Source organism: Lycorma delicatula, chromosome 7 (genome assembly GCF_047948215.1).
Source record: "Lycorma delicatula isolate Av1 chromosome 7, ASM4794821v1, whole genome shotgun sequence".
NCBI lineage: Eukaryota > Metazoa > Arthropoda > Insecta > Hemiptera > Fulgoridae > Lycorma > Lycorma delicatula.
In genome coordinates this window covers 138,883,876-138,905,553 of record NC_134461.1, presented here as the reverse complement: position 1 = coordinate 138,905,553, position 21,678 = coordinate 138,883,876, and the positions used below count along the sequence as shown (strand labels likewise).

General features: G+C 28.3%; 1 protein-coding gene and 1 long non-coding RNA gene across 4 annotated transcripts in view; both read left to right on the top strand.

Moving 5' to 3' along the window:
• LOC142327363 (uncharacterized) overlaps positions 1-21,678 on the top strand; it is a 159,800-nt gene that overhangs the window by 41,862 nt on the left and 96,260 nt on the right. Inside the window, exon 1 of one of the 3 annotated variants that reach the window (XM_075370347.1) lies at positions 16,976-17,556. The exons of 1 other annotated variant lie outside the window; for it this stretch is intronic. The gene's annotated coding sequence lies outside the window, so the exon portion shown is untranslated. Of the gene's footprint in view, positions 1-16,975; positions 17,557-17,714; positions 17,822-21,678 lie in introns of those variants that run through there. One more of the 3 variants, XM_075370348.1, reaches the window with a different exon arrangement.
• On the top strand, positions 451-15,195 carry LOC142327647 (uncharacterized). The gene is made up of 3 exons (XR_012757049.1): positions 451-743; positions 2,404-2,633; positions 14,389-15,195. It is a non-coding gene; the product is annotated as an uncharacterized LOC142327647 (long non-coding RNA).

Here is a 21,678-nt window from a genome sequence, read left to right as displayed (position 1 = left end):
ATAAAGATGTATTAAAAGTTCTATTACTTTTCAAGTTTACTTTGTAGAACATAAATTTTATATACAATAGCGATTCTACTAAAATAATGAAATAAATATCTTAGATAGACAAGATTGGTATAGTTTAAAACGTGAAAACTACCGTCAACAATATATTGTTATGACCAACAGTTCTTTTTCTATTAGAGCTAAACAACATATTAATAGTATAAGATAGGCTGTTTCTAAAAATCCAATTATGCTAAACACATTTTATAAAATATACATAATTACAGCCCGGATAATTTTATTTATATATCAGATTTTCCAACAATTTTTATAAAACCAGCAATCTCAAAAAAATTATGTATATTTTTACAACAATAAATTAATAAAGGGACATATAAAATTTGAAGATGATTTTCTATTTAAATTAATAATTAGCACGTTGCCTAACTTGATTATCTAGTTATGACGTCTTGTTTTGTTAATCGTATTTTGTTATTTTTTGTTTACGTTTTTAATTTTAAAGTTTTAATTACAAAAAAATCTAACTCCTGATGATGGTCAAATGACCCAAAACGCTAGGGATATAATATAAACTGTTGGTAAGGTTGATTTTTATAACAAATTATTTAACCTAACTTGCTACTTTATAAATAAATGTTTTTTTTCTGATCAAAACAAATTATAAAATTAAAACTAAATAGATGTGTTTAAAATTCATATTAATTATTTAATCAAACACATGAAATTACGTTAAGGTAAATTAATTAATTATAAAATATTAACAGTAAAGAAATCGCTACTGAAAATCATTCTGAGCATATACTAATATCTGTACATGTAGAAGTGGACGTAGATAAATCATGTAATCGTCTTTTTTTTAATTCATCAACAGAACAATATTGTTTCTGTAAAACTAAATCTTTTAATTGTAAAATAAGCTGATTGGTAACTGATTATAGTTTTCCTTTTTCATAAAGTATGCCTCAATAATGATCTGAAAGCACTTTTTTGTATTCTAAAAGGTTATGTTTTTAAAAAGCCCACAAATTTGACTTTACACATTATACGAGAAAATATTTAGGCATAAAAATAATCGATAATGAGTACAAGCTTAGTGTTTTATAAAGATGCTTCAGAGTAAAACTGTTCACTCCATTTTGGTAAACAAAATCAGATTTTCATCCCACAAGAATTTATAAAATATAAAACCCAAAAGTTTTGCTTTGTGGATAACAAAATTACTATATATATATAATGAGAATTCTGGCCACACAATCTGCAATGTTATGTTTAACCAAGAAGCACAATGTGACAGTTTTATCCATATCTTAAGTTACATTGTTTCAATCCATCCAGTGAAAATTTTTTTAAGCTGAAATTGTGAAAGATTCAATCCATTTTTATTAATTATCTTCAGAAATAGATACAGCTGTGTCATCTGTGAAAAGAGTTGTAATGAATGGCTCGAGAATTTGCAGCAGATCATTAATAAACAATAAAGAAAGCAAAAAGTTTTCCCTGAGGCACTACACACTCTACATCTTGAAGCGAGGACCTAAATTTACATGTGTATTCTTGGCAAATGATAAAATCTTACTACTTGTGTACAATTGTGAGGTAAGACTTGAAAAGCAAGTTTCTTTTCAGATACTGATACCACAGCTACTAAGTTGTTTTATCGGTATAAATAAATGTTTTCCAATATTTCAGAAAATTGAAAATGAAATTTTTTTTGTCTTAAAGAATTTAAAATATTTTCCAAAAACTGTGAAATGGCTACGTCTTTTAAGACATGTATGCTAATGGAAATATAAAAATTAGATTACCTTATAAATATAATGGTGCACTTGCTGTTAAGCTGCCCCGTCAGTACACTGCACAATAATATTTATCAAGAATAAACATAGCAATATAAGTATATACTTTCTTTTAGTTATCACACATTTGAGTATGATATTTTAAGTACATGATATACACATCTTACTCTGGTCAAGTAGCACTTGATAGGTAATGCTGAACATACTTTAAGAACAGATTCAGTATATGAAAAACAGAATAAAAGTTCATTTATTACCATCAAAAGTTCTATGTATCTACATTATCTGCCCATTTTTGTTTTTCTAAAACTTATTTCTCAGTAAGTTTTGAGGTATCTTGATAATATTTTATATAGTTATTACATTTTCTGATAAACAAGTATTTGTGACAAATAAAGCTTCATTTTGTAATAAATTTAACAATAAATTAAGCTCTAAAAAGAGAGAATAACTACAGTGAAGATTAAATTAAATTGTAAAATGGAATTATTGTTTGCAATAGTATTGTATTGTAATTTACATATAAATTTATGGTAACAATATTTTAAAAGTTACAACCACCCTATCCCCATTTTTTTGCGTTTTTGTTTTCTTTTAGTTCACAAAAGTTATTTGAAGGTCAAATGAAAAATAAAATATTTGTAAAATTAAGAATGTAATATACTACTAAGAAAAAAGTAATGCTACATAATAACAGAATGATCTCAGAGAAAAATGTTAGATTTGAAGGTGTAATAAATCATGAAAGTGTATTTTATATGACTGCCGAGAATAGATTGGAACTGACAGATTACGTCTATGGTAGGTTACATCAACAGCAGCTGGAAGGTTTGTTCATTTTTTTTTTTGAATTATGGTGTGATAACAAATCTTTCCACCACTGTACCTGTCCTGAACAATATTACAAAATGCCAAAAGTCTGGTTTAAAATAAAATTTTTATTTACTAGTTAATAAGTAAACTGTGATGATTATGTTAATTTTCAAACAATTATTACCTCTTCATCTCATATGTTCTATTAAAATTATATATTTGGGCTTAACTGTTAAAAATGTTATAATAACAAAATGACATCATTTATTAAAATATAATTTTAAACTAAGTTATGGCAGATTCTACATGCAAATGCAGGTACAGAAATTTTTAGTGGATAACAAAGTAGATTATTTTCTACCATAATTTACAGGTAAGTTACAAATAAAAATCATGCCTGAAAGTGAATTAATGATTTAAAGGTGTTTTCATTTGATGAGCTTGATTCTCTTAACACTTACTCAAAAGAATAAGTGATTTTTATATTGTTTGAAACTTATAATATTCCAGCAAATTTTGTAAATTCTGCTAAAGAATATCGGTGATTATAAATGAAATTTCTGGACGATGAAAGTGTAAATGTCACTCTTATCCCAAAAAACTTAAAAAATTTTTCCTTTAAAATTAAGTAGATCGTTTCTCTCTTTGGTAGATAGATTGAAACCCACCAGGATATGCTGCATTTCTTATATGAAGTAATCTAAAAGACTTGAAGTTAACTTGGAACTTTCAATGTTATCCAAATTAATCGCTTCATTACTAATATTGTATTGATCTTAAAGACAAATAATTTTTGATATAATGTAATTTAATTACATTTATAAACTTTGATATAGAGCTAATCCTTCAAATATAATAAAATAAATAAAAATTTGTAGAATCAAGAAGCGATGAGTTAATCCCAGGTTTTCATAATCCTTTTAAGTATTTTCTCTGAACTTAAAAAACCTATGGAATGTTTTTTCTTAGAGCCCTTCCAATCTTCTGTTACAACTGTCTTCCCCTCTCTAACAGCTGCTGGACACTTAAATGTATGTTGATGTTACCACTTTTCTACATTAATTTTTTATGGTTTTTACTTATTGTGTTGCACATTTTATATATTATAATAATTAAATTAAAAACTTACCGATTTACAGTTTCCTCTCCAATCTAATTTAATGAATATGAAGATTCTATTTCTGATTAAATTCTGGGATAAAAGTCCTCCATATCAGTACTCCTTCTGACATTGCTGAAAAAGAAAAATTACCAGTTTAGTTATTATTAAATTATTCCAAATAAATAACAAAGAAGTCTACAAGTTGTATTAGTATAAATATTTGTTTAATGATAAGTTCACACATAATTGTGAATACAGTTTATAAATAGATTATAAAATTATCTTTATGCTTTATGTTATGAAGAAATTCAGTGAATTAAATTATAAGAAATGTAAATTAATTCATCAAGATATCCAAGTCTAGTATGTTGTGCTTTATATTATATATAATTTTCCTGGGAAATAAGTTTCATAAGCAGACAAATATCACTCTGTTAAGGGGACATTAAGAAAGTAGCTATTGCCTCTGTACAAGAGATAAATCCAGAATTTTATCAAAGACGAAGTTCAAAGATGTAATTGATATTCATGGAATCCATATGAGGAAAAGGGGTTCCAATCGACTCAAGAAGTCTAATTCACAATAATAATAATAATTAATATTTATATGTCTCTGAAGGTGTCGCAATTCAACAGATAACCTGACATGACACATATCTATTCCCAAAAAAAAACGCTGAGCCAGTCTTAATAATAACTCAACATCACGAATTAGGCTTGCTGAGGAAAATGGATATTTTAATTGTTTTTCTGATGCCTTTGCCTCAAAATTATTGCATATCAGCACGAAGTTAACTAAACTGTAGCTGATATTCAGCCCTGAAATTGGTCCTTTTACTCTAATTCACATTGAATGGTTATATTGTGTCATAATAAATGTAAAGAAATCAACTTTATGTGGTATCACTTGTATCTTGCATGACTTGTATAACACAGAAGTCACAGATCAGGAATTTATTATGTAATCACTTGTTCAACCGCTTCTTCATTCTGTTTAGTGCTTGTAAAGGAGCAATTGATGAAAGACATGATGTTATCGCCGTTTCCAACTTGTAATTCAGTGTTTTACAATTCATTTTTATGAGCAAGCATACAGTGAAACTAAAATCTGCAGATGATAATCTCATGTTTATACTAATATTATGAGCGACATAGTCATGATGCCAGAAAATCAGAGAGTGAACCATACAAATTCAGATGATATTATTGAACTGAAAAATGATTGTCACAACATTTTGGGAACAAAAGAATCTACTAGCAGAATTGATGGAGCTTGGGACTGCAGCCGTATCAGAGTCTTATTATGAATTGAAGGATGTTAGACAAATCAAACTGTGCAGGCTGCTCTCGATGGCTGTTATTTTTCTGAATGAAAATGCATAACCTTACGCTATAAGCCACTCAAAGGCTTTAGTTGTCGGTTGAAGTTGAAGATTTTTATTGTTTGGATACTGCTTGAATACCTTCTCTTTATTAAGATAAAGATTTGTCTGTTAATCGGTATAATGAAACTAACAAGGGGCTCAGAAATGGATGAGTGGTGGATTTTTAAAGTCATTTCTACAAAAGTCGGTGTTGTGGTGTAACAAGTGCCCAAGAGTGAAAATCGACTAGAGGAAACTCTAGTGCAGATATGTTTATAAGATATAGTGATCCAAATAACAAAATATTTAGACACTGTTTTTTTTCTTACCAGAATTCATGTAAATGCCATATTTGTCTATACATTGTGGAGAATGGACTTTTCACGATAGCTTTAGATTTTTACTAAAGTAAAACTTGCCAGTTTTTATCCATTTGTCCTAACATTGCATAAGAAGATCTGAACAATTTTTTGTAATTAAGAATTACATTAAACCTGATTGAAGTTTAGATATTTATTTTAAAACATGATAGAGGCACCACAGCCGTTATGGTAATTTTTTAAAAATTTATTTCTACTTACTTAGGAAGAAATTGTAGTTTAAAAAAAGTCAATAAAATAATTAGAGACATTTATATATGTCATTTGCCATAAACAAAGTATTGAATGTGATAAGATATGAGATACAAGTCTCACAAAACGCCATTGCCATTGTCAAGAAAAAAGCATTTCACGCCAGGCTTAATAAGGAAAGCGATCTTCTACCCAGAGTAGGCCAAGCCCACTAAAAGACAAGAAATCTTTCACCTGTACAAGCGACACCTTCACTCTGTTCAACACTGGGACTGATCGCGTATGTAAATTGATATTCTTAATGAAAGTGACAGATCAACAGATCTCTTGCATCTGTTGTGCTTTATATGCATCACCGCATTGTGATTGTGATAGATTATGTAACAATTATTTAACAATAAGTTTTCCTAAATCGAGTGATGAATAAATATTTTTGAGGATAAACTTAGCAAATGTGAATTAGCTGCATGGAAGTTCTTCAAAGACATTGTTGGTGATTTCTTAGGCAACAGAAAATATGAAAACTATGTTATTTTGTTAATAAGCTATTAAAAAACTACAAACATTTAGCATGTAGGATGTCATTAAAAATTCATTTTCTACATTTCCACTTAGACTTTTATCCTGAAAATTTGGGCTCTGTCACTGATGAGCAGGGAGAGTGTTTCTGTCAGGATATTCTGACCATGAAGCATCAGTACCAAGGAAGATGGGATCTAGAATGATTGACGACTATTGTTGGTTTTTATTTAGAGATACTGATCAAACATCGCACGAGTGAAAAAATTTGTCAACATATTTTAAAAATTCAATTCCAATGATTTAAATGTTTAAAAACTGTATTGCATATATTTCAATTCATTTGTATTTGAATAAACAAATATTTAGGCGATTTAAATAAATTATAAATGAATACACATAAAATAACTTTTTTGGAATATTGTTATCCTACTGATTATGCATTTATTGATAAATAAAACGTATGTATCTAAAAATGCAATGTATTACACAAAACTTTATAAGTTTTGAATTCAGCACCCAAAATTTGTTAAAATCACAATGTACAATTCTAGATATACATATTTTTTTCATGTTTTACTGCGTTTTAAAAATTCTATTAGACATTTACGGTACTTACTTTTTATTCAATCCAGATTTGAAACTACGGTTGATAGTCACTTTAATTAAAATTTTCCTTATCTTCCATAATTATTCTCCACTTTCAATATTACATTTGAGAATCAGTAACCATTTTTTTGTCACAGCTTCCATGAATTTAAAAGTACTCCTGGTACAGACCTACAACTCAAAATCACTTGACAAAAAGATTAGTAATGCACTTAATATGAACTGTTAATTGTTTGTTTTTTTTTTTTTTTTTTTTTTTTTTTTTTTTGCGTAGGAGGAGGAAAAAGCTCTTCCAGCCACCGTCTGCGCCCGCAACAGACGGTAGTGTCGGGCTCTCACCGACTAAAAAACCTCCCCCTTAGGGAGGAGGACCCTATTAGGGATTGGGATTGCGGACGCTACTTAACTAACTAATAATAAAATATAACTATGTTGTACCTGAAAAAAAATACACAGCATATACAAAATTTAAATATATTTTCATAAAACTTAATTTACACTCCTTATCTAAGTAATTTTAATGTAAAATTTACGTTGAACCTGAAACAGAAACATACACAAAAATAGACATAAAAAATTCCCTACAGGAAAGTTCCTATCAGGGGACCCTACCGGGACTAGGCACCTACCGCGATTTTATAAGAATATTATACTATCAACTTAAAAACTACACAACTTATTTTTAACATGCAAATTTATAATATTAAACAATAATAACAAAAATAAAATTTATGTCTAACCTGAAATAGAAACATACATAAAAATACACATAAAAAATTCCTACAGATAAGTTCCTATCAGGGAACCCTACTGGGACTTGGGACCTACCGCGATTTTATCAGAATATTATACTATCAACTTAAAAACTACACAACTTATTTTTAACATGCATATTTATAATATTAAACAATAATAACAAAAACAAAATTTATGTCGAACCTGAAATAGAAACATACACAAAAATACACATAAAAAATTCCTACAGATAAGTTCCTATCAGGGAACCCTACTGGGATTTGGGACCTACCGCGATTTTATCAGAATATTATACTATCAACTTAAAAACTACACAACTTATTTTTAACATGCAAATTTATAATATTAAACAATAATAACAAAAGTAAGTACCTTTAGTAGAAAATTATCCTACAGTAAAAGGAAGTACCGCAATGTAAGGAGGGCCACTTACATTGCAGCTCTCCCTTAGAATATTAAATGAACCGTTGAGTTACCTGAAACAAAAGAAAATAAGACAAATTCAATTAGCGGTTCTGAAATTAGTTTTTTTTAGATCAAAAAAATCAAATGATGTACTGTTAACTGATAAATACTCAAAATACTATTAGAAAGGTTAAAAATATGAACAGCCTTCTTGAAATATCGTAAGCCAAGAAATGTACATAATAAGCTAATGAAGTTTCATTGCTGTAACTAACAAAATTAATAAAAATTTGTATAAATATATATATATATATATATATATTGTATATGTATATATACATATATGTATATATATATATACCACCTAAACACAGTAATTAATTATTTATTTCCAATAACTGGTTTGTGCAGTATCTTACACCTTCACTTGCTATTAAATTCTATCTTATTCTTTTTAATTTATTTGTATTATTTTTGTGTAAATTATAAATATTTTCACAAGCACATTTATGTTCTTTTGTTTTTGTCTTAGGTCATTTGACTGGTTTTTTATGCAGCTCTTTAAGATTCCCTATCTAGTGCTAGTCGTTTCATTTTGGTATACATTGTACCTGTACAATAGGGTACACGTTGTATACCCCATTTATGTTCGTAATATCATTTAAAATTTCACAATAGATAACATTATAATTTATAATAAAAAAATAGATGTCATTAAAACAAATAAGTTTTAATGTAATAAAAATAGAATTTAATACATACTGGAGATGCAGGGTACTGCAAAAAACAGTCGGTGGAAATTAATATGGCAAGTTTAACTTATCTAATTATTGTGTTTTGGTGGTTTATATTTCAAATAAAATATTTATCAGAGACAAATTAGGCATTGACCAGATACTGGTATTTCTTAATATGTAACGCAATTAAGTTTCTTTTCTTTATTATACTGTTGTTTCCTTTATTGCATTTATGTTGTAATTTGCCACACAAAATTTCTGTGTTTCGCATGACATTTAATGCCAGATCTACCTAAAATTTTTAAAAAATTTAGAAATAAAAGTAACTGCAGTATCAAAAGAGAAAGTTACCTATCAATGATGTAAACTGGAGTCTAAACTAATGGCCCTGACCCTCTCTTTTTCTGTTTAGCCTCTGGAACCACCATGAGGTATTACTTCAGAGGATGGTATGTATGAATGCAAATTAAGTGTAGTTTTGTTCAGTCTCACGTCGACCATTCCTGAAGTGTGTGGTTAATCGAAACAACCCTACCATGAAAGAAAACTAATATCCACAATCTAGTATTCAAATCCATTTAAACGTCTTTACTAGGATTTGTACCTTAGAACTCTTGACTTGCAATTATGAGTTAACCACTAGACTATAGTCTTAATAAATACTAGTATTATCATGAAATTATATGATGTAGTAAAGAATTAGTAGTACCTTAATATTTTACCATTTGGCAACACAGCTTTACATTTATCGCCACAGCTAATCCAAAGATCAAATCCATCGAGCAGCTGAAAGGATCGGTCGATCTGGTAGTCTGAAGAAATAGGATGCAGGATGAAGTGAAGAGTTGATGAGATGTGGAATGTAATCTGGTAATCTGTATTATTTCTAGTCTCATTTTTATATTTATAGTTTGTAAATTTGTGTAGTGAGGAAGATAATGTTAATTTCACACTTTGATCTTGATCGCACTTCAATTTCACACTTTATTTACACCAATCACTTATTTCCCCCACAATTTCAAAAATATGTAAAAAAGATAAAATAATTACATACTAAAAACCAGGGTCAGTTCATGTCTTTTTAATATGCAAGGCAAATATATTACATATAAAAATTATTAAATTTTGAAATAATTTGGATTTCTGTGTTATGCTAGATGGATTTTTTCACATTCTACTTAGGATTTTACCACAAAAAATGGTTAATTTTGCAAGTAAGTAAAAAATTAGCGAATAAAATGTAATAATTTATTATGGCACCTCTAAAATCAGCTGACCCTGGTTTGAAAAAATTAAACTACCATGCAAGCATGCATCTTCTTTGAAGCAGGTGGCTGAACGCTGATTGGGGAAAGCAAAGGGGTATTCAAAATTTTAAATATTTCAAATAAAAGAAAAAAATAAAATTTTTAAAACTGTAGTTAGATATAAAAATGCTCTAACCTTCAATTAAACACCTACCAAAAAAATTTAAGAAAAAGCTTATGTAAAATAATAAATATCAAATAAAAAAAACATATTTTTAAAAACAAACATATTATATCCTACATGAAACAGATTTAAAAGCTGAATTTAATTAAGAAATTGTCTCTATATGTTTACTTATTTTTTTAATTTCATGAACTAATTTAAATGATTAATTTTGTCAATCAAATGAATAAAATTTAAATAATTTATAAGAAAGGAAATTTAAAAACTCACTCATTAATATTTCAAATAAAATTTTATAAAGCAATTTAAACTACACAAAGGAATTTTTATGTGATTAAATTTAAAATTAAAATATAAATTTAAATTATAAAATTTAATTTTTTATGAATTTAAATTGATTTATAAGGAGGACTTCAGCCACTGGTAGCGAAGTGATGAGCTGAAAAGACAAAGAAACATAATAAACATACAATAATTATAAATATTATGAATAAAATATTTCTATATATCACCCCCCCCCCCCCACAATATATAGACACATTTATATACACAGCAACCCCCAACCGGAACCCGATCAACGATATCGGGTTGATGAAATACGATCGCGACGCGGTTGACGCGGTACGAATGCTTTATGTACGAAGCAATCGCGAAAACTATTCATTGCATACAACATAGATATTTACAATTTCAATATGTAATCAAGAACTATATTAAAAATAATTGTGCATCATATTTGGTACCTAATAAGCTAAGATGTGAATAATACACCCTGATCTGTGTAAGAGCAGATCGAATTTACTATCCGTTAAGGAAAAAGTTGTAATATACCGTGAACTGTGTCACAGCAATTTGCGTTTTGTGAATCAGAAATCTAAACTAATACACCCTGAACTGTTTCAGAGCATATCAGATTTGCTATCTGTTGAGCAAAAGTCTAAAATAATACACCCAGAACTGTTTCAGAGCATATAAGATTTGCTATATGTTGAGCAAAAGTCTAAAATAATACACCCTGAACTGTTTCAGAGCATATAAGATTTGCCATCTGTGGAGCAAAAATCTAAAATAATACACCCTGAACTGTTTCAGAGCATATCAGACTTGCTATGTGTTGATAAAAAATCTAAAATAATACACCCTGAACTGTTTCAGAGCATATCAGATTTGCCATCTGTTGAGCAAAAGTCTAAAATAATACACCCTGAACTGTTTCAGAGCATATAAGATTTGCCATCTGTGGAGCAAGTCTAAAATAATACAGCCTGAACTGTTTCAGAGCATATCAGATTTGCTGTGTTGATAAAAATCTAAAATAATACACCCTGAACTGTTTCAGAGCATATCAGACTTGCTGTGTTGATAAAAAATCTAAAATAATACACCCTGAACTGTTTCAGAGCATATAAGATTTGCCATCTGTGGAGTAAAAATCTAAAATAATACACCCTGAACTGTTTCAGAGCATATCAGATTTGCTATCTGTTGATAAAAAATCTAAAATAATACACCCTGAACTGTTTCGGAGCATATCAGATTTGCTGTGTTGATAAAAAATCTAAAATGATACACCTTGAACTGTGTCAGAGAATATAAAATTTTCTGTCTGTATAATACAGTCTAATCTATGTGTTTTTACAGTTACATAATTTGAAGCTGTATTTCTAAAAATGAAACCCAATTAGAAGATTGAACTAGGGAAATATTAATCAGAAGATGTTTTATAATTTTAATAGAAAAATGTTATGGATTTGAAGAAACATAACTTAAGGGATTTTTCTATTATTTTCAATATTAAAAATAGAAGATTTTTTCAAAGAAATCAGTTACTCAGAGAGTATTTAATAATAATGAATTTACTTGTATTTTACATATTTCTTTTTTTCCCTTTTGTACTTGGCAGGTGTATGCATTACTATCCAGACCTCTTAATTACCCCTTTTAAGATTCTCTTAAGATTGCATTTTCACAGCATAATATGGCCAATCCTGGCTGGAATTAAAAAAAAGTCTATAATTTATATTATTGAAAAAAAGGTAAGTTGCTAATGATAGCAAATGGAATCAAGTTGTGATTGATGACAATGCAAGTGAAAAGGGGGTATTATATAATGCAAATACTAAATGTAATATTGAAGCTACCTTTATCTGTCGGATGAAAGAAAAAAATTAAATTTTATTATTCAGTAATCTATAAGGAGGTCTTTTTTCATCAAAAATATGAAATATAATTACAAAGAAATTCTATATGTGAACAGTGGGAGGTGCAGAATGATTAATAGCAGGTGACAGGTACCGATTAAATTACAAATTCTAATCTTGTATAAGAAAGAGAATGTGCTCAATTTCAGTGTTACATGGTTTTGGAAAATGGTTTATAAAAAATATACATTTATAGAAATAAACTAATAATTTCAGTGGATAACCACCAGGCAGCATATGGCATATACTACTCTAGAAGACTAAAACCAGGGGGTTTATATATATAGTTTGCTCATACGAAAGGTTTAATATAGTGTACTTTTAGGTTGTAAAAATTATCAAAGGTAACACTGACTGATTCCTGATGGATATACTGTAATAGTTCCTTGATGGTTCTCTGCAGAAGTCCAGTATACTTTCAAATACTGTTTGATGGTGTCAAAAATAGATTTATGAAAAGTTAGATGGTTAGGGTGAAAAGTTTTTTTAAATTAATGCCAAAAAACTGATGTGTTGTATTCTTAAATTTGTTTACATATAGATAATCAAAGGGACATTTTAGAATTAATTTTTTTGTTAAATATGGGTATTTATTTAAGAAATTACTTAGGATAATTATAAAATAAAAGCAAATCCACAAAGAAAATAAGATGCGAGGCTATTTTACATAAACAGATCAAATATGATTGAAAAAAGCCAATACTATGAATTAGTAAATCACAAATTTCTCCTTATTTAAAAATAATAAATTTAAACAAAACTGGAGAAATGTATAAACAGCCTTTAAGTGGTTTATGAACCCTGTTCCTTAAAATCAATTATATTATAATTTAACCTCTTTGAAGACACATATCATATAAATTGATAATCAATTTATATTACATTTAAATTTAGATATTCAACTCAAATACAGCAGAATGAATGATATACATAAAATACCCATCAACTAAACTTAAATTAGAGTGATTAATGTTAGTAAGTTACTCAATGTTAGTAAAACAATTTTTTATGATAAAACAGTTATATTTCTAAGCTACATAAAAAAACATGCAATTACAAGCCACGTGAAATTACTAGCTTCATAACAAGTACATGCAATTACAAGCTAACTAATTATTTTATGTATATTATTAAAATTACTGTATTTGAGCCAACAAAACCGTGTAAACATAATTTGTATACAAAATATACATAGTAAAAACATTTATCTCTCTCCAAAGAGGTTAAATTTAAATATTTAATTAAAAGGTTAGGAAACTAATGCTTATTAATATTTTTGAAAAAATTGTATTGTTTGCATTTCATTAAAAAACAGAGAATTCACATAAAGAACAAGATTATAGTCTACTACTTGTTATGAAAATAAATGGAATCTTTACAGTATATGGTCATTTCACTATTTCCTTAAAGGTATGAATATAAACTGGGATTGTATTTTTCTTCCTGTATGAAGTTTTACAAACGGCTATATATAATTAAATAAATTCCAGTAAAATAATTGTAACTGAAAAGAAAAAAGCAGAGTAAAAAATTGTAAATGATTTTAATGAAGAAATTATTTGAAATAATTGGCTAACATTTTGATATGGATGTAGTGACAAAGGAGGTATAGTAACATCAGAAGGTATAGTAACATCAGTAACATAACCACCAAAGTACCTAATCAAACAAAGTTAAGAATTACATCAAAAATATATTAAAGCGTAGACTAAAATTCATTTAGAAGAAAAATGAGTAATTAAAAAAATTTAGTCCTTATTTTTTTTTCTACCTAGTCATCTGTATAATCAGAATAAATAAAAAAAATTGCACCTGCTTGAAAATAATTAAAAAATATGATAAAACCTTTTTGATTGTATTACAGTATTCAGAAATTTGTGTGCCGGTTGGCAATTCACTACAAATGATAATGGATCAAATGAAAATATTGAAAATGGATTAGAACAAGTATTACTTGGATTTGAATATTCTGTTTTTATTTATTAGTGAGCTGAAAAAAATTAAAATAAATTTAGCTTAAACAGGTTTGGTTGATTACACAATAAAACAGCTTTACAAAAAATTTCTTTTTCAGGTTACAATCAAGAGACCCAGAAATGAATGCAGTTAACTACAACTGACGTCCAGGAAAAATTTAGAAATATGGGAAACAAAAATAAATTTTAAATTATCTTTAATCAAGATAAAAGATAATTTCTTATTATTATAAACTCTTGAGAAATAAAGGAAGAATACCTCTGCAATAATGGAAAATATTTGTACAAGTGATAATTGGCTTTTATTTCTAGAATTTTCTAGAGAATTACAGAAAAAAGAAATTGAACAACATAGATGTGAAAATGTGAGGATGTCCAATAAGATTTGATTCAATGATTTTGTATGAAAGAAAATTAAGATTGTTCAAGTGGGGAAATAACACAATTATTATGATCTGAAAAAACTAAAAAAGAATAAGAGTATTTTAAATATGATACATAACTGCACATTATTGTTTTTTAATTCAAACTACAATCTTATCTTAATACAGTTTCTAAAAAGTATTTCCTAATAATTAAAGTGTTCGATACATCAAACAATAAAATTTGATAGTTCCTGCAAGATATTGATCGTACTAAGGTATTGTACTTCTTTTCAGTACACATTAAAGGTAGCCAAGCGCAAGAAAAAACATGCCTGTTCAGTACATATAAATTACACTTAATTATTTATACAAGTAATGCATCCAGATGTAATATAAAAATTAGGCAATTCCTATAAAATTATTGAAAATATTAATACATTTTATAGCATTTTCTTGAATAAAATTCATTTTAGTTCCTACATAAAATTCATCGGTAATTAATTTTATAAAAATTTTGCCATGTTGATGAATCCATTTCAAAAAAAGATTACATCACCCCTCTTTTTTTTTAATAAAACAAATTTTGTAAAATGGAAGATTATTATTTATCTAGAATAGATTTTAAATTTTTAAAAATCATCAAAAAAGAAAATCTTTTTTCGTAAAATAGATCATCATTTAAACTGTAGCAACGTGCTTTAAAAAATCTACTTCAAATTTTAATTTTCATTAAACTGTAATTAAGAAAAAAAATGTTTAATTTAAAACCGATATATTAAAAAAAAATAAAACTATGTTGTATGCAATAAAATAAATGTTCCTCACTTTAAAATAATGTCCTAAATTATGTGGTTATCCAGTCTAGAAGATTGTTCAGGTTACCACATGAAGTAGATGTTCATAGTCCAACGATTTCGACGACACTGTCTTTACTTCGTATGAGGTTAGAAGATTGAAAAACAAGTTAATTACCTTTCTGCGTTTCTGATTGGTCAATCATATCGGAGTGTTTCGTTACAGACCCGAGCGACTCCCTCGTGACATATCTTATCCGTCCAACGTTAACATTTTGACAAACAACTTTGGTTGTTATAAGAGTTGAAAAACAAGTTAATTACTTTTCTGTGTGTCTGATTGGTCAATTGTATTACAGTTGTTTAATTGTTCTAATGAATCCCTCCTGACTTAACTTAGTAATCTTCAATATATATATATATATATATATTTGAATTTAAAATAAAAGAAGGAAGCAATTTCAAAACTTTTTTTTTTTTACTTTTACCTGTATTATAATATTACTTAATAAAAACAAATACGTCATCACAATTGCCGATCTAGTCGAAAATTAACAGACATTTTTTTTCAATAGTAATTTACAGAACTGAACTTTTGTTTTTTGCACCGATATATTTTTTTTCAGTTAAGAAAAAAAATTGGTAACATTATGTTCTCTAAGACAGAATAAGGTATTAATTTGTTAATATCAGCGAAAATTGCTAAATGTAAAATTAATTTTGTTATAAATTAATTTCCAGACATACTATTTTCTATTAAATGGGATATATTTGGTCCCGCCTTTGCTAACAGCAAAGGTTTCACACAAAAATTCTTCCTATACCTAACTTCAATTAGACGATGCACTCATTTTTGATTTAGCGAATATACTAGCTGCAGATGCATGCCTGTGGCACGCCCTCCGCAGCTAGACCCTGCGGACCGGTAATCGCTAGCGCACAGATTTGAGCGTGTTTAGCGAAAGATCGGATCTGTACGTATTACGTCGGGTGAGTGCGATCAAAACGCAGGGCTAAACGAATTAATTTCCGGATAACCGAGATCCGGTCGATCAAGAGCGTACCCGATGAGTTAAACGGTTCGACCTGCCGGTACTTACGCCGTTTGAATCGTAAAAATCGGACCAGCGGTTGCCGAAATATTACGGTGACACCCCCTCCCCAATTTCCGAACGGCACCCCGATGGGAACGGATGGGATTATCGCCCAGGGGGGTTGAGACAATTTTTCAGAGGGCTAGGACCGATCGTTTTTTGAGATATTTGCGATTTTCTTCCAAAAATTCGGATCCTGTTAAAAAGTACTAAATTTTTCCCAAACTACGATATATATATATATGTGCTGTATATCGATATATATTATAATATAACAAGTATACACCTGACCACTACCAGACATGTACTAAGACATTATTAGTATTTTATTTATTAATTAATATCTGATTTTACTTCTTAAAAATTAAACATTTTTTAAATACATCCAGTTTTCAGTTGGCGCTTTGTGCATACAGCTGTTATAACCTCACGTGTAGTTAAGTAAGGTTATTTTGATTATTTTTGGATTATAATAATAATTCAATAATAACAAAAAACTATCAGAAGTTTTTAACGAATGTGCGCAGAAATAATGTACTGTTATTTCGTTTTGCAGCTAATTAATTTAACATTTAAAAAGCAAACAAACAATAGTCCCTTTTTCATTTAATCATAATGGGTAAAAACAATTGAATATTCTTGCAATTTGCACTTGTATAAAAAAATTGTAATAGTTAAAAAATGTTATACATCATTTAAACAACTTTTCGGCATTCTACTTCTAAAATTGTAATATTGTGTAACAGACAAACGGTACGTAGTAAATGTGAATGTTTTGTAAAAGTGAGGTTAGTTTTTTCTCGTAGTTTTGTGGTACGTGATTGAATTTACCATCTTATTTGAACTAAAAGGTGTTTATTTTGTGAAAAAATATGATCATCTTTTATTAATTTTTTTGATAAGCGTAAACATTAAAGTGATGATATTTTGGATGAGCTAATTAATACAAATTTTGAAATGACGGTAGACAGTGACAATTAGACAATTAGGTTTGCGAAACAACTTCTGTTTTGGTAAGTAAACTTTGAGAGTATTTAAGACACTGTTAATAGTCAAAATGAGGTAACACCTAGTTTTAGTAATGCGAATTTACCAGAAGTTTTCGAAGATAAAAATAATGAGGTTAAGTTTGACAATCAAAGTAGAATTACTGGTGATAATGTAAGCAAAACTTATTTTTAAATAATGTAAACCAACAAGTTTGCAATACCGACAATAGTATAAATAATGCAATCATTAATGAAAAGCTACTTGGTAACAAATCCTCTCAACATCCAGGTTAGACCTATTTTTTTCTGTTTCGCCTCTGGAACCACAGTTAGGTATTAAATTTCAGAGGATGATATGCATGATTGTAAATGAAGTGTACTCTTGTACAGTCTCAAGTCGACCATTCCTGAGAAGTGTGGTTAATTAAAACCCAACCACCAAAACACACAGATATCCATGATTTAGTTCTCAAATCCTTATAAAACTACCTTTATTAGGATTTGAACTGTACAACTCTCAATAGGTTAGACCTATCTGGAAAAACCAAAGTATTTGAGGCACTGACCGACATTGATTTTTCTGGTAGCTCATACTTATATGATTTTAATGATTTACATACCTTATCAAGTCTTTTCATACTTTTTTGATGTACCACTTAATGTACAATTAAACCAAATAAACTGTTTGGTTCTTATGTATTAACGCCACCGCAGCTACAGCTTTATTTAAAAACAAAGTAGTCAATCAGATTTTGGTGGAAAATGAACAGTCTCTTTACTAATTTTAATAAATGGTTATTTATATTTATTTATTTTATAAATATAATTTAACCAAACTTAACCTTTGCACGCTAACTTTGACCAATTAGCACCGTAATTTTTTGAGTATTTATATAATAAATTCAGTAATTATTGCAATTATTTATTATTTAAATAATCAAAACACTCCTGTTAATTAGTCAAGGTTAGCGAGCATAGGTTAAGTTTGGTTAAATTATATTTATAAAATAAATAAATATAAATAACCATTTATTAAAATTAATAAAGAGACTGTTTTGAATCTATGTTAAACTCTATATATCGGCCCATTTTCCACCAAAATCAGATTGACTAATTTGTTTTTAATTAAAGCTGTAGCTGCGGTGGCGTTAATACGTAAGTACCAACTGTTTATATTTTCTGTCCCAACATTGCATAAATTATTAAGTATATTAATTATGATGTTGATTGTTAAACTAGAAAATACTAGATCATATTGGGATGTTAATGTAAGTAACGTAGGTAATGTAGGTGAAGAACAACTGTATGAAACCCCTTAAGTGGGGGTTTTAAAATATTTGTACTAAGTGGTACCTCTTGATTCATATATAATTTTGAATCTACTCTGGTCAAGAAAATAGCTAGATGCTACCTGATGAATCCAATTTAGGCATTTGTGCCAATTCTGTAGTAAGATTAGCTAGAAGCATTCCAATTTGACAACTTTACAAAATGTGTTTTGATAACCTACGCTTCCTTTCAGTTTATCCAGAAAAATTGTAGATTCATGGCATTGGTAAGATCAGATTCCATGAAAGAACAGATTTCCTGGATTGAAATTTCATCTCGAAAAAGAAATGAAAAAATCACATAGAGGTGCATTTTTTGAAAATATAGCAGGGTCCAAACCATTTGAAGTGACCCAAGGATGGTTGCTTGATCAATTCAAAAAAAAATAAAACTTTCCCACTTGTTTACTACATGTCTCAGGACCATAAAGCTAATTTTTTTAATTTTTAATTAATTCAGTTTACTTGTGGCGGTCATTTTTGTTATGGTGCACAAATTTTTGCGATTGTAAGGGTTTATGCATAACTAAAAAACTATTGCTCCAGGAAGGATGAAACAAAAAGCAATTTAATCATATTTTATCATGGTAAAAGATTGGCCCAGTGGTTTATTTACCTATATGTCTTCTTTCCATGAGAAAATTACCAATAAAGTTGAACATGAAAAATGGTGAAATTTCACTTTTGGTAATTTTTTTTCAAGAGGCAGGGATGGCATACACAGTTTGAATTATTTTTTTATATATAGGTATATGTTAGTAGTTTTACCATAAATAATATTAATGGTAATATACTTAACCCTTAATTTTTATGAATTTTTGAAAGCTAATTTTTTTTTAAATTCAGATTTTGGCTTCAAATAACTGTGATGGGGATGGTGATAACAATCTCAAATTTGCACACTTTAGTGTTTTAGTAGATGTTTATGGCAAATAAAAGCGTTTCTTGTGTATAACACTAATAAAAAAGTTAAAACCTCTAAAAATCATGAAAAAGCTCTTGTGATACCATTTTGACTCACTAAATAAGTGCTCCATGGGGGTTTCTTGCCTTCTTGGCACTTTAATATTTTTTTACTTATTACTACAGTTGAAATAGACTTGTTTGTACCATTTAACTGTAGTGTTCATGTTATAATAGGCGCTTGAAGTTATTTCCAGTTGTCAGGAAAATTTATATTGCAACATTCTCATTTATGCTTGTATCATTATTTAACTTTACAGTTACAGACTGGTCAGTCTGACATTAGTCAGTGACCTGTTCACATCTTTACCGAGTGGCTCAAATTTCAAACTGTGTTTGGAAATGTTTATTAAATAAATAAATTTTACTTAATAATATTATATTTGCAAATTTTAAAATAGTTTAAATTTTTACATTATTTTCAAGTAATTTCACATAAAAAATTGAAGAAAAATGTTCCACAGGAATTTATCTGAATGAAGAGTGTCATAAAACAGTGTGTGTTACAGTGCCAAAAGAACTTATTAAAGTCCTGAGAAAGTTGACATCACTTGAACTAACTACAGTGACGGGTCATTCTCACCCAATTTCAAGAGAATTATCAGAAGAGATATCACAGGTGTTGGTTAAGTACACTAAATAATAAACTTTCATTTTTACAAAAACAGGCTATTTCATTGAACAGTAATTAAAATTTTGCTACAATAAATTTTTTCTTTGATAATGTTTACAAAAATAAACCAGTATAAAAATAAAAATGAATTCTTGTAGAAAGATGTAGGCTACTCATTGAAATTTCAGTTTCGGTAAGTTTAACAAGCATTTTTGAATCAAAATTTTATTAGGATACTGGTATTGGCTAGTTATAATTAAATTACGACCTATCATTAACAATTAAAAAAAAATCTTTTAAAAATATTGAAAATATCAACTTCAACAACGTAGGGCTGAATATAAAAAATGTAAAGTGTAAAGAAGACAAGAAACCCCCTTGGAGCACTTATTTAGTGAGTCAAAATGGTATCTCTTTTAAGAGGTTTTTCATGATTTTTGAGAGGTTATAACTTTTTTATTAATGCAATACACAACAAACTTTTTTATTTGCCATAAACATCTACAAAAACACTGCAAGTTATGCAAATTTGAGATTTTTATCACCGCCTCTTCAGAGTTATTTGAAACCAAATTTAAAATTTTTTTAAAAAAATTAGCTTTCAAATAATCATAAAGATCTAGAGGTAAGTAAATTACCATTAATATTATTTATGGTAAAATTATTAACATATACCTACATTCAACAAAATAATTCAAACTGTGTATGCCATCCCTGCCTGTTGAAAAAAATGACCAAAAAAGAAATTTCACTGTTTTTCATGTTCAACTTTATGGGTAATCTTCTCATAGAAATAAGAAACATAGGTAAATAAACTACTAGACCAATCTTTTACTTTGAGAAAATATGAATAAATTGCTTTTTGTTTCATTCTTCCAGGACCAATAGTTTTTAAGTTTCCTTATAATCACAAAAAAATAGGTGTGGGCACCATAACAAAAATCCCCACTACAGGTAAACTGCATAATTAAAAAATTATTTTTAAATAATTTTAAGGTCCTGAAACAAGTAGGAAAGTTTCAATTATTTTTGAATCGGTCAAGCAACCAGCTTATGTTTTTTTGGTATACTTCAAATAGATTGAATTGTAAGTGTAATTTTTATTGTTGATAATAATTTAAGATGTTCAGTTTTTGTAATAATGGTTGTTCTATTGTTACACTAAAACAAGAAAGCATTCCAAACATTCTGTACCAGTTAAAGTCATAACATAAATTGCACTTGGCCTATCCACAACAATCA